We start from the raw sequence: 13,346 nt of genomic DNA, 5'->3' as shown, positions 1-13,346 counted from the left end.
AACCAAGCATGGTTTGGTCACGAGGGGGGTCCGGTGATTGTCTGGTATGAATCTAGGGCAGATCGGTGTAGATCGAGTTTTGCTCGAATCTTCAAATGAAGATTCGAGGACCTAGAGGATGATTCGAACTAAACGGACTACAGATCCATGTTCAGGGTGTCAAGGTGGTTTTAGGGTGTTAAGGTGAAGGTCATCGGCGTTCATGCCGCCGGGATTAACGGCGAGGGATAAGGGGGCGGCTAGGGTTTCGTGGGGAAGGAGATGAAGACGGAAGCTGGGGTATTGGATAGGGGGTAGGGTATGGTTGGAAGGTTATATATGGGATGGGTGGGTTGATCTCGGCCGTTGGATGAGGCAAGATGGAAGGCCCAGATCTTTCATCTGATGGGGAAACGGTGTCGTTTCATCCAAAAGGGGTTTGGGTCGGTCCGAGTGGAAACGGGTCGGGTTCCTCAGTGGGTTATGGGGAATTGATCTTGGCCGTTGATCAATTTGAGATCAACGGCCCAGATCGGACTGGATTAAAACGGTGTCGTTTGGAACGCCCCCTGAGGCCAACTGGTCTAGACCGGGTTTACATGGGATTTGGGCTGAGTTTGTTTGGGCTTTGAATTAAAAATAAAGATAGGCCCAACCGATTTTTAAACCCAATTCTGCATCTCTTTTTTATTATTTTTATATATATTTTTTTATTTTATTTTTAAAACAAAACCTAAGTAAATAAAAATAAAATTTCATAAACACTTAATACAATTATTTGCACACATATATCAAAATATTTAAAGCAGGCAAGATCGAACAAAACAACAATCACGGAACAAAGATGCATATTTATGATTTTTTTTATTTAATAACCGGATTTTCGGTTCAAACAGCACATGACACACACATTTTTTTTGTATTTTGTTTTAATAAAAATGGGCAAAAATCATAAATAATTAACAAAGTGCCATGTAAAAATCCAATTTGTACAGCAGGACCATTTGTTATTATTTTTTAATTCTTTTGGAGTGATTGTCGTGTAAAACAAAAATCACGTGCTCACAGATACGATGCGAGATTTTAAGGTAAGTAAGGTAAAGGTGAACAACGTACGAGATACTCAAAGGAAGAAGATCGTGAATAGTCCATACTTTGGATAAAAAGCTAAAAGAGCGGGGATTTAGTATATAGGAATAATAGCGGCATCGTCAGTAGAATATCTTCCAGCCTATAGTCTAGGTATCAAAAAACCTAACTAAGAGACTAAAGAAGAGTTAGAGGCGATGTTGTGCCTCGCTTGATGTTCCAAAATGACATAAGGAAATCTATGATGCAAACAAGTTGAAAGGTTGCAAGTAATATAAATAGATATGTGTAGGTCGCAAGCTATTGTATGGTGAAGCGACAAGGTTCTAGAAGATAGGCGTAAGGATAAGAACGAGCGAGTGAGGAGGTAACGAAAATGGATATGTCCTCAGGATTAAACCCATGAAAACAAAAAGAGCAGATGGTTTCTCTAAGTTATACAAAGCTCACTATAGCCTGAATGAACTCAAAGGAGTCTAAGACTAATAGCATTTGGAAGAGATAAAATGCTACTCTGGTAATAGAATAAGGGTGTAATTGTGATAGATAAAGGATGACGTTTGGGCCTTCGATTTAGTAATGATCTGACGAAGAAAAGAAAGGGATCTCATGAATTGGATAGGATTAAAATATCCACGCAAGGTGAATCATATTGGGATGCTGTGAGATATGGTTATGAAAGCATAGTATCGCCCCAGGTAGATCATACTAATCATTTCAGATGTTCCCCGATGAAACGTGAACCCTAGCGGCAGTGCATAAAAGGTTAAGTTATCAAGGGTAGATTATAGATCAATATTGGAGTATATCAATAATGGATGGATAAAAGTTATAAAGTATGAGATGAGATTAGGCCGTCATTCTTAAGATGAACAATAGTGTGGAAGCATTGCTTAATTGGATAAGCAATTAAAGTAACCTGGAATCTGGTAGCAGACCTCAGAAATGAGAAATCGAGGTAAGAGGTATGGTACAGTATGACCTACTTAGATGCAGTAAAGTCATATTAATGGATAACTGGGTCTATGAAATAAGATATAGCAACATTCGTAAGTTCTACAAAATACCGAGCGAAAAACTTCAGTAATGGCTAGAAATCAGAGGAAAAAGGAAAGTGCACTTACAAGGTTCGAGTCGTACATGATGCATGATAGAAGGTAGCAACAGTTATGAGACTGGAAGGACTCTGACCATAAATCGTGGTGTGAGAAAGAGGCCTATAGGGGAATACCTTGGCTTTTGAATTTATTCACAGAACAGTTGCTTAGATGGAAAGGAGAGCAATAAAGTATTCAGAAGACATAGACTATGAAAATGATAAGTACACCAGTCAACATTCAAGGACGAATGTTCCAAAAGGGAGGAATGATGTTACACTCCATGTTTTCGTACGTGAAAGTATGCCATAAGTAAATTGATGAAAGCTCGAAAATGAGATGTTACATCTCGCATTTTTCGTACATTAAAGTTTTGTCATAAGTTAATCGACGTAAGCTCGAGAATGATTTTTTTTTAAGATTATAAGCATTTTATGTTATTTCAAACAAGTAATGAGTAAATTCGTGAAGGTGAGAAGGTACGCAAATCAAAGAAAATGAGTTTCGTCAAAGTTTGACATTTTGGGATAAAATACGGTCCGAGCTATAATACCCGATATTTATGGATAGTACCATACAAGGTACCATATGACCGTGATAGTATAATGTATAAAGTATATTAAAAATGATTAATATTTTAGGTAATTTGAGATAATTCTTAATTATATGGGTAATTGGTCAATTATCGGATAATGGGACATTCCTAATTAATTAATAAATCATAAGATAAAATTAAACTCCCCTCGCTCCCAAACATGGCAGCAAGCCACTTTTCCAACAAATGACTCTTAGTCATTTTTGGATTAGATGGCAACCTAATTAATAATTAAAATCTCATTTTCACATTTTGAATAACAAAGACTTGTAAAAGTAATTTGAATACAAGGACTTCATATTAGAACTTAGCAACACTTAATTTTTTTGAATACAACACTTCATAAACAGAACAGTAGCAATTCTTACAATTCAAATTCCTACAAAACAGTAGCAATGTGATTCTTCAACCAATTACTACACCAAATAATTCCAACGAGAATTTTTAGCACATTAGCAACGTGAGATTTTGCGATTGTAATTGAGTACGGTGCAACCTTTTCCAGAAATATCATACGGATTTTCCCTACTCCAAGTATGTTAAGGCTATCCTTTATTTCTTTTAGCATGATCTATACGGCACAAACAAAACGAGCAAATGCGCAATTTCTATAAATGACTCTATTCATAGAAATACTAGAGATGCTTATGTTCTTGATTCCCCATGTGTCATATTATTCTATCATCTGTTCATGGATCTCAAAAATACGTAAGTTGGTAAAGTTTATTTCATGATATTAATCAGAAGCATAATGGTCTTATGACGTACCGAGAGATTTTATTAATGTATTTCATATGCATTTCATGCATTTATACATGCACATTGACCCATGACCAGATGACATTATATACGCGTATATATATGTATATGGGATATGGAAAAGGTTATGGCGTTATGTACGCACCACCACCTGATCAACTAGTATACGTTGATGATTTTTCCACAGTGGCCGAGATGATATGATGGGATGCCCTCAGAGGCTTGATGATATTATGAATGCATATACCCATGCATGGTATGAATTTTATACGCATATGCATGACATTTTAAATATTAAAAAATTCATAAAGTTGTTCAGACTTACATGTCGAGTCTTTTACTCGATGTTTCTCTCATGTCTATTATTTACTAATTTTCATTCCCTACATACTCAGTACACTATTCGTACTGATGCCCCTTTTGCTTGGGGACATTGCGTTCCATGCCCGTAGGTCCCGATAGATAGGTCGAGAGCCCTCCAAGTAGGCTATCAGCTCAGCGGAAGATGTTGGTGCGCTCCATTGGCTTCGGAGGTGCTTGTTTGGTTAGTGTGATTTAGACATGTATTGTTTGGTATGGCGGGACTCTGTCCCGACCTTTATGAAAATTATGTATTCTTAGAGGTTTGTAGACACATGTCATGTACGTAAATGATTGTATGGCCTAGTCGGCCTATGTTCAGTATACGAGTGGTTATTTTGGTTTTATAGGCCCATATGTCTTATGTATAAGTTGGTATCACATGTTGTATTCTACTTATCTCACGGCAGCCTTCCTGCTCAGTTATCTATGATAGTATGACATGAAAAGATACATTATGTTGGTACTCGGTGAGTACGGTACCGGATTCCCGTCGCGACCCATCGGTTTGGGTCATGATAGATTAATATATTATGTTTGTTTACCTCCAAAATTGGATAACAATTAAATTTGTATGGGATTTTAAGAATATATGATTTAATCCAACACGAACAATTACGAATAACAAATAAACGAGTTAGAAATGAAATAAAAGTTCAAACCAGTTTCAATGGTATGGCCAAGCCTAAAATTAGACTGATTAATGACCTCGTTCTCGGTTGGACCCTCGATTCAAACCCAGTCGTGAATGAAGAATAGAACAAATGAGCAAAACTTTAACAATAGCTAAAAGGTAAAAAATAAACTTGTATTGCTTTGATTTGCGTGTTACAATATGTCTTACAAAAGAAGAACTTCTCATTTAAGTTGGAGAGTTTCACCCCTAGTATAAGTTTAAAAAGGATAAAAATCTTTCTTTTCCGGTAATTACTGATCCATAATCGACATCAAGCGAGATCCGCGCCATGATATCCGGTTGAATGCGAATGTCATGGCCCTCTATCTGTTATGTGTAATTGTTTACCGTGTTTCCCCGGGTTTTAGAACTCATTCTTGGCCCAGGGCATACCACTTTACCATACCCAGTGACAAGCATATCGTTTACTCTTCCTGGATCTCGATATGAAGGGTTTCTAACCTCGATTACAATCTCGTGTATCCGTGCCCTTCCTCCATTTTCTCATTAGGAAATCGGGGTAAACATTACCCCTGATTTTACCCGTACATGAATAGTCCCTTCCTTTTCTGGAGAGTAGATTTACTGAAATGATGGGAAGCGATAGACGAACCCTGGTTCCTTCCTTCATACGTTACAACCGAGATGATAAGTCAATCAAAACGTCCCATCAGTCGCGTTGTTTTGACTTCGAACACGTGTCAGCCGTTGGTTGATTGTCCTTGAATGCAAAACGTTGCACATTGATTGTTCTTCCTCTATAAAAGCGCCGACCTTTTTTCACTTCTTCCACTTTTGGATTCCAGAATTTACCCTCGAACTCTGTAATTGCTTTTAACTCCTCCAAATCTTCATACATTGCTCCTTAAACCTTCATATCTTCATCTTCAATCCTCATACATTTTCTTTGGATCTTCAACCCAGAGCTTCATACATACCATCTTCAAATCTTCATATTTTTCTTCAAACCTTCATATTTCCCATATTACGATGGCAAAAACCTCCAAGTTAGTACCTCAACAGACTGCTCCTTCATAGCCATTCTCTAGGTGGCTTAGGAGCCCCTCAAGAAGAGCTTCGGACCTGGGGGCTGCTCTATCGGGAATGACTTCAAAGCCGAGAAGGCCTCTAGTCAATAGGACCAAGGCGAGGGAGTGTGGAGATACATATGCTCTGTTACTAAGGAAACACTACCAATAGTCCGAATGGACTATAACTGGGAGGGTAAGGAGGTGGTTGTCCCCGAGCCCAATGACGACATCAATACTCACATGGAGGGGTACTTAAGTGTTTACATTTACCCTTCACGCTCGCCCCGGCGGACCTCACAGTCTTTTCCTTCTGCAAAAGGTATGAGGTGTGTCTTGGGATAATCCACCTATCCCTTTGGAGGATCATGATCCTTTTACTACATTTCGTGAATAATACTGAAGCCCCTCTGTTCACCCTCGACCATCTACTTCACCTATACAGTCCCCGAATCATCCCGGGGGAGGGCTGATCAAGCTCGTTTTCCGAGCAAGCAAGGCTCTGTTCTCGAGCATCAATGAAGACCGAGATCGAGGATGGGAGGGAAGGTTCATTTGGGTGAAAACCTAAGACCTCATCCCTTTCGAGTTTCTACCATTCTCCGAGAAGTGGAACATATCCCATAAGTATTTTCCTTCTCGAATATTTGTCATTTCCTTTTGTTCTTTCTCTTGTTGCCTATGTTTGTCGCCGTGCAAATGTTGCCCAAGTTCCCAATGCAGTTCCCTGCTTCAAGGAGTGGATCGAGGGGATCTGCAAATAGATGCCATACTCCGAGCGCGCATGGCGCAAGCTCGCGAAGGGCAAATGGGAGGCTTGTTACCATGGTAAACTCCTTTCCCGAATATTTACTTTCGTACTCTTAGCTTACACATTGCTAAGTTTTCTTCCTTTCTTACAGGTTTTCCTAAAACCACCAAACTCAGACCGTTAGATGAGGACAAAGATCCCTCCTTGCTTACCGAACCCTCTACTTCGGGATAGCCCGGGGCCACCGTAAAGGAGGGGAAAAATAAGAAGAAAAGAAAGTCCTTGGCTCTCCGGATCCCGAGGTGAAGAAGAAGTCCGGAAGAGCAAAAAGAGTACCAAGTCTAGGGTACTGGACTCTGACTCCCTCTACCGGCTTAGGGATTATCCTGAGGAGTACGACCTTGCATTTGTTGCTCATGGGTCGACCCTCAATGAGGGGGAGCAAGCGACGACCGGGAAAGAGGACCATGAGGTCGATCCCCCTCTAGCTCGGGAACCATAGGGAGGGAGGGAGGCTGCGCCCCCTTGGGAAGCTGCTCCTATCCCAAAGGAGGCAAATAGTGTCATTGACATCGTGGAGACACCCTCCTATACTGAGTCCATGCTCGAAGAGGCCCAAGCGGGCAAGGTGAAATAAAGTGAAATGGTGTCGGGCCCAGATGATGCCCTCAACACATTCTTCATGGCATGGATATGATCGCGCTAGAGGACTTTTCCGGTCTTGGTCACGTGGAGGTCCCGAAAAAAGATGTGCCATTGGGAGTGGGTGAGTCGGGCTCGAGCGCGAAATTAGTTAAGCAATTCCCCACCCCGAGCATGGACCCCGAGTGCAAGAGAATGGTTGTTCTTACAATCTTGGTAGACGCTAGGGTCCTGTCTGCTCCAGAGGGCATAACTATCTACCTTTGATGCCTGGCGACCGAGGAGGACCAGGGAAAGATGAACAAAGTGGGCACATCGAGCCTCTTCAACGAGGCGCAATAGGCGCTGAACAGGTTAAGGCATCTGCCCTTTGCACCCCTTTGTGAATCTTACTTGGTTTATGATGTGCCCTAATGACTTCATCATTTTCTTAGGCTTCAGTGTTTCATCGTGAAAGCTTCCTCCGATCCTGCTTGGAGATCAACCAGCTCGAGCTCGAACTCAAAGAGTAGGTCCAGAAAAAGGACATGTACATGGTTCTTAGTGAGCAGTAGTAAGAGGCCTTCAAAGACCTCCCGATTCTTCGGGCTGAGCTAGAAAAAGCCCAGAAAGAGGCCTCGAACTTGAAACGGGAACACGCCGACCTAGCTAAGAAGGTAAAGATATTTGAGGAAAAAAACGAGCAGCTAGTCGTGGTGACTAACAACACTTCGCATGTCCAAGAGAAGATAGACTTGATCGACCAACTTCTCGCTGATATGGATGAGGTCAAGGCCACGACTGAGGCATGGAAGGGCGGGATGGACCTGCTAGCTTCGGAGAAAGAAGCTACAGAAGTGGAGCTGGCATCAGCTGAGAACCAACTCTGGGTGGCAAAGGACAAAGCCGATAAGTGGTCTCGGCTAAATGATGACCTCCAGGCATAGCTAAGCTCGACTGGCACGGAACAGGATGCCCTTGGACAAGAATATGCCGCTCTGAGGTCCAAACTAGATGTAACCTCTTCTGACATCGAGGAAATGTTGGCCCAGTATAAGGCTGATGTAGTGATAGTGGAGGCCCGCTTAAAGACAAAGACCGAGTACATAAAGCGGATGTCCCGGAGAGAAACCCTCGAAGAGATCCATGCCCGAGATTTTGATCTGTCGGCCGAGATTGAGGAAGCCAAGAAACTTGAGGCCGAGGCAAAGGAACTCTACAAGCCTAAGGGTCCCGAATGCTCCGAGGGTTCCGATGGTAAATGCCTTAGTTCTTTTTTCTTAGTTTTCCCTTATGTATTTTTTTTTATTTTGAGGTTGTTTTGTCGTGCCTTTTTAAATATTTTTTGGAATATATAAATTTTTCTTTTTCGGAAATACCTTGTCTTCACTTTTACATCATCTACTTGCAATTTTCTATTTGCGTATTATTTTTAATGCCTTAGCATAAAATCAGATTTAGTCTAAAGCATCCGTGTTTCGGAGGTCCGAACGGAGCCCTACTTTGATGCAACTTCGAATTACTTGTGGCTTCGAATCTTCGGTAAAAACGAAGTCCTTTAAGATGCTTAAGTGTCTTAGACGATGTTTTTGCCGAGGGTAACCTTTTAATAGGTTTTGATTTTTCGTAAGGGCCTTACTTTCTAAGTATGGATTTCGGACATATCTGAGCCGTTTTTAGGGTGGTTGTAGACTTTCGTGTTTGGGTCTGCCAAATAGGATTGGTGCCTCCAGGATTCGATAGCCCGAGTTGTCTGAATTTTTATCAGTTGACAGTCCCCGAGTAGGGGTAGCTCGTAGGCTTTAGGATCTAGGATCGAAGAAATAAAATGCGCAATAATAAAGTGTAAGGGAAGTAAAAATTTCTTTCATCACTTAATATGCAAGGTACATGATCGGTGGTGCATAGACCTTGTGCCGTTGCTAGAGTGGACTATGTGGGTATGGTTCGTATGACCGGTTTACCCTTACAATGAATCCTAACCACCAAGCCTTAGCTTTTGGCACATAAAATTTTCTTTTCCCTTGCTAAAGATATTAATCTAGGGGTGATGACCACTAGTATTCGAGGCCGAACTTGTGAGGGTTCGGATACTGTTGATCTGATGCAAACAGTCATCGCTTCCAGTTTAAGGCCGATCTTCAAGTTTAAGGTAGCACCTTTTACTATTGCCTCATAAAAACCTTGCCCAAAAATCCACTTTTGGACAAAACCGGTTCAAGGGAAAAAGAGTGCAACACGTGCTTTTGTACCTAATAGCCACATCCGCCTTGGGCCGGGTACCTGCATACGTTAGTCCGCAATATAACTAAAAGAAATTAAGTTCATACCTTAACAGTAGTACTGCTTTAAGTGTGCCACGTTCCAATTGTTTGGGAGTTGTACACTACTTAACGCTTCAAGTTTATATGAGCCGTTGCTGCATATTTCGATAATTTGATATGGTCCTTCCCAATTCGAGCCCAGTTTTCCTTCGTTTGGGTTCCTGGTGTGTAGCATTATTTTTCTCAATACCAAGTTCCTAACTTGAAAATGTCGGAGGCTGGCTCTTCGGTTGTAGTACCTCCTTACTCACTACTTCTAGGCGGCCAACCGGACCATGGCGGCTTCTCGCCTTTCGTCCAACAGTTCTAGGCTCGTGGTCATGGCCCTACTATTTGATTCTCGGTAGCATACTAGAACCTAAGGCTCGGTTCCCCCACCTCGATAGGTATTAAGGCTTTAGCTCCATAGGCCAAAGAAAATAAGGTGGCCTCGGTGCTAGATTTCGAAGTCGTGCGATATGCCCACAAGACTTCGGGTAAGATTTCCTTCCATTTTCCTTTCGAACTGGTCAACCTCTTTTTCAGGTTATGTAGTATAGTTTTGTTTGTTGATTCCGCCTGCCCATTCCCACTAGGGTTATAAGGCATTGATAGTATCTTTTTTATCTTGCGATCTTCGAAAAACTTACTCACCTTGCTACCGACGAATGCTTTCCTGTTATCGCAAAAAATCTTGGCTGGTATCCTGAATCGACATATTATGTGATCCAAGATGAAGTCAATGACTTCCTTATCTCGGACCTTATCGAACACCTGATCCTCGACATATTTGGAAAAATAATTGGTCATGAATAATATGAATTGAGCTTTAACAGGTGCCCATGGCAGGGACTGACGATGTTCATTCCTCACTTCATAAATAGCCACAGAGATAAGACCGAGTGGAGCATTTCTCCTGGTTGGTGGATCATCGGGGCATGTCGTTGGCACTCATCGCATTTTTGCACGAAGTCTTTCGCATCCTTTTTCCATTTTGGTCCAGTAGTAGCCGGCTCTGATTAGCTTCCGAACCAAGGATTCTTCCCCGGAATGGTTCCCGCAAGTGCCTTTGTGAACTTATCTCATGGCGTATTCGGTATCTCTCAGTCCTAAGCACCTGACTAATGGGCCAAAGAAAGACCTTCTAAATAATGCCCCTTCGACCAAGCTAAATCTGGCAGCTCTGGTGCGCAGGGCTCTCGATTCTTTGGGATCCGAAGGTAATTTTCCCGTCTTCAAGCTGTCTATGCATTTGTTTCTCCAATACCAAGTTAAACTTGTTGAGTTCACTTTGGCATGACCTACTTCTATCACCGAATTAATTAGTTGCTCCACTTCTCTTGAGCTGAATTCATCATATCGACCGACGACCCCAAGTTAGCCAGTGCATCGACCTCACTGTTTTGATCTGGGGGTACATGCTGCAAGGTCCATTCCTTGAAATAGTGCAGGGTTACCTGCTATTTTTCCAAGTACCTCTGCATCCATTCCTCTTTTACTTCGAACATTCCGTTGACTTTATTTACCACGAGGAGTGAGTCGTACTTGGCTTCGATCACTTTGGCCCGAGACTCTTAGCCAATTCTAGACCTACAATCATGTCCTCATACTAGGCCTCATTGTTAGTCAATTTCACAGTTCTAATAGACTGCCTAATTATATTTCCCGTAGGTGGGTTTAATACGATACCGATCCCGAACCCCTTCGTGTTGGAGGAACCATCCATAATGAGGGTCCAGATTTTTCAAGTAGTCCCCGAGGTGAGCGGTAGTTCCCTTTCGACTTCGGATATTAAGGTCCGCGTAAAGTCGGCCATGAAGTCTGCCAAAATATGAGATTTTATGTGGGTTGGGGTCGGCACTCGATATTGTACCCGCTAATTTCCACATCCCATTTGGCCAACTGGCCTGAGAGCTCGGGCTTATGCATGATATTCCTTAGCGGGTAAGAGGTTACGACATATATAGGGTGGCATTAAAAGTATGACTTTAGCTTCCTAGAAGCGCTTAGCAAAGTGAGCGCTAATTTTTCCAGGTGGGAATACCTTGATTCGGCCTCGCCTAGAGTTCTATTGAAATAGTAAATAGGAAATTACGTACCTTCTTCCTCCCGGACTAAGACGCCACTTACCGCCACCTTGAAAACTACCAAGTAGAGGTACATCTATTCGTCTGCCTTCAGAGTGTGCAGTAGGGGGGATCGATATGCACCATTTGAGTTCTTCCAAAGCTTGCTGGTATTCCGAGGTTCAAGAAAATTTATTCTTCTTCTTTAATAGTGAGAAGAATCGATGGCTCTTGTTTGAGGACCTCGAGATGAACCGATCCAAGACGGCTATACGCCCGGTCAGTCTTTGAAAGGCCTTGACATTTTCCACCATGGTGATGTCCTCTATGGCCTTTATTTTATCGGAGTTGATCTCGATCCCCCAATTGGATACCATGAACCCGAGGAATTTGCTCGATCCGACCCTGAATGCGTATTTCTCCGGGTTTAGCTTCATGTTGTATTTCTTTAATATGTCGAAGGTTTCCTGCAAATATTTCCAATGGTCCTCTGCTCGCTGGGACTTGACCAATATATCGTCAATATAAACTTCCATTGATTTTCATATTTGTTCTTCGAACATCCGACTTACTAGGCATTGGTAGGTGGCACTGGCATTCTTTAATCCAAATATCATTACGTTATAATAATAGGTACCGAATTTGGTAATGAAAGAAGTATTTTCTTGATCGTCCGGGTCCATCCGAATTTGGTTGTACCCGGAGTAGGCGTTGAGAAAGCTGAGTATCTTGTGCCCGGCCATTGCGTAGATCATTCGATCGATGTTAGGCAAAAGGAAAGAATACTTAGGGCATGCTTTTATTAGGTCTTTGTAATCCATATACATTCTTACTTTATTTCCTTTTTTAGGCACTACCACTATATTAGCTGGCAAGTCCGGGTATTTAACTTCCCGAATGGATCCTATTTTAAGAAGTTTAGATACCTTATTCGTGATGAACGCATTTTTACCTCAGACTGTGACCTCCTCTTCTATTTAACCGGATGGAGCTTCGGGTCCAAACTCAGCTTATGAGTGGATACCTCCGGTGGGATCCCTGTCATGTCAAGATGGGACCAAGTGAAATAATCGATGTTAGCTTTAAGAAAATCAATAAATTTTTTCTTGAGCTCAGGGGGTGAACCTTATGCCTTGGTATACCTTTCGATCCGACAGGTGTTCGATTAATATGACTTGCTCCAACTCTTCAACCGTCGATTTGGTGGTGTCGGTGTAATTAGGAGTTATGAATAATCTCGGGACACCGTAATCGTCCTCCTCATCTGCTCCTCGTTCCTCTTGTTTCTCCAGTTCGGCCAAGGCCAGTATTAATGATTGCTATTTAATCTCTTACTTTCTGGTCGGTTTCGCATTCCTTGGTGTTGATATTGCGGGCATCATGGTTACCTCGTCGACAATGAACATCTCCTTTATGGTCGGCTATTCTTCATAGACCATTTAACTCCCCCCAGTGTGGGAAATTTCAACGCCTGGTATAAGGTCGAGGGTGTTTCCCTCATGTTGTGAACCCATGACCTTCCGGATAGAGCGTTATACCTCATGTCCCCCTCGATCACGTAGAACTTTGTTTCTTGGATTGTCCCGGTAGTGTTTCCTAGTAAGGTTATCTCTTTTTTAGTGGTCTCACATGCCATGTTAAACCCGTTCAATACTCGAACTGCTGGCACGATTTGGTCCTGTAACCCCAATTGCTCTATGACCCTTCATATGATGATGTTGGCTGAGCTACTGGATCAATCAACACACATTTAACTCGATATTTATTGATAAATACATATATTACCAGTGCATCATATCGAGGTTGTACAATGCCTTTGGCATCTTCTTCGCTGAAAGAAATGGCTCCCTCCGGAACATAATCCCAGTTGCGTTTTTCCCTCGTGGTAGATACTTTAGTGCATTTAATCATTGGTCTTTGGGGGACATCGACTCCTCCAATGATCATGTTGATCACGTGCTGAGGCTCCTCCTTTTCGACCTGTTTGTTGGCATCCCTATTCCTGAAGTGGTTTTTGGTCGA

The sequence above is a fragment of the Nicotiana sylvestris genome, chromosome 2 (assembly GCF_000393655.2).
Source record: "Nicotiana sylvestris chromosome 2, ASM39365v2, whole genome shotgun sequence".
Taxonomy (NCBI): domain Eukaryota; kingdom Viridiplantae; phylum Streptophyta; class Magnoliopsida; order Solanales; family Solanaceae; genus Nicotiana; species Nicotiana sylvestris.
This window is presented reverse-complemented; position numbering follows the sequence as displayed.